The sequence below is a fragment of the Theobroma cacao genome, chromosome 4 (genome assembly GCF_053813885.1).
Source record: "Theobroma cacao isolate CCN51 chromosome 4, ASM5381388v1, whole genome shotgun sequence".
Taxonomy (NCBI): domain Eukaryota; kingdom Viridiplantae; phylum Streptophyta; class Magnoliopsida; order Malvales; family Malvaceae; genus Theobroma; species Theobroma cacao.
Window position 1 is genome coordinate 29,182,101 of NC_142642.1, and position 1,330 is coordinate 29,183,430.

General features: G+C 37.1%; 1 pseudogene; it reads left to right on the forward strand.

The window, feature by feature from the left end:
- Window positions 1-567: 567 nt before the first annotated feature.
- Window positions 568-949, forward strand: LOC18601949 (non-specific lipid-transfer protein A pseudogene; annotated as a pseudogene).
- The last annotated feature ends 381 nt before the right edge of the window (window positions 950-1,330 follow it).

The window sequence follows — 1,330 nt, forward strand, 5'->3', positions numbered from 1 at the left end:
AAGGAGAAAAAATGTAATACAAAAAATAAAATCCATCAAACCCAAATAAAAAAAAGACTAAACTAATAATGATGAAGGGCCTTCGGCTGTTTATGGATAAACTACCTTCACATATCAAACAATAAACCTTTCACTTTCCAAAACCCAAGATGGAAATGGAAAAGAAATGTGAAATTGAGAAACTTTGGGTTGGTTTAAAGTCACATAAAGAATACAATCCAACCCATCACCAAGGGTTAAAAAAAGTAACTTTTTAATGAAGAAGATAAGAGAAAAAACAAAGCTTGAGGAGGGATTGCTGAAATTTGACATTAATTGTCATTAATTTTGTAGCAATCATCCCACTTAACTAGCAATTAATTTCTTCATATATAATATGAGAGTCTTCTGAAAAAAGGAAAGTGACAGCACATGCATTAATTATGCGTATTAAGTACGTATTAACTCAACTTTAATGACAGAACCAAAGTTATCCCTATAAATAAGTTCCAAGTAGCAAAGGCCAAACACAAAGAGCTCCTAGGAATATAACAATCAAGCATCTATCTCTCTTATTCTCTTGCTGCAAGAATCACCAAAAGAAATAATGGACAAGAAAGTCATGGGTTTTCCTTGGTCTATTGGTCTTGGGGTTGTGGGTTTAGTGATTTTGGTTGCAACTGCATACGCTGTGGATGCAATGACATGCCAGCAGGCCATAACCACATTGATGCCTTGCCAGCCTTTCTTGACGGGCGCAGCACCCGCACCCACAGTTCCTTGCTGCTTAGCTGTGAGTAATGTGAACACTGCGGCCACCACCACTCAAGCACGCAGGGACCTGTGTGAATGTTTCGAGAAGGCTGCCCCAGGTTTCGGGGTTAAACCTGAGAAAGCTAAGCAACTTCCCCAGTTGTGTGGCGTTACAGTCCCCGTGCCCATTGATCCCACCATCAACTGCAAAGAGTAATTCATATTCCATCTTTGCTTGATTTCATTAAATTTTCAATGAATTTAATTATATCCTTTTGATTTGAATATAGTCTTGCTGATCATTTTCTTTCTTTGCCAAGCAGCATCCAGTAAGCTATGAAATGGAATTATGCCGCTGCCACCAAGAATAAAAGCATGAAGAGCAGCAAAATTCCTTCAAAAGAAAACAATCTCTTATGTAGTAGAAGACTTTAATTCTCTTTTAGTATGTTTGAAGAAGAAGTTTATGAATAGAAATGTTTCATCCTTTCTTCAAAATTTCATCATATCTCTTTTTTTGGAGATCATCAGCTGTAGTAAAAATTTCATTGCTGATCAAGGCAGGGTTACAAAAGAGCAGCTTGCATGATCAAAAAGG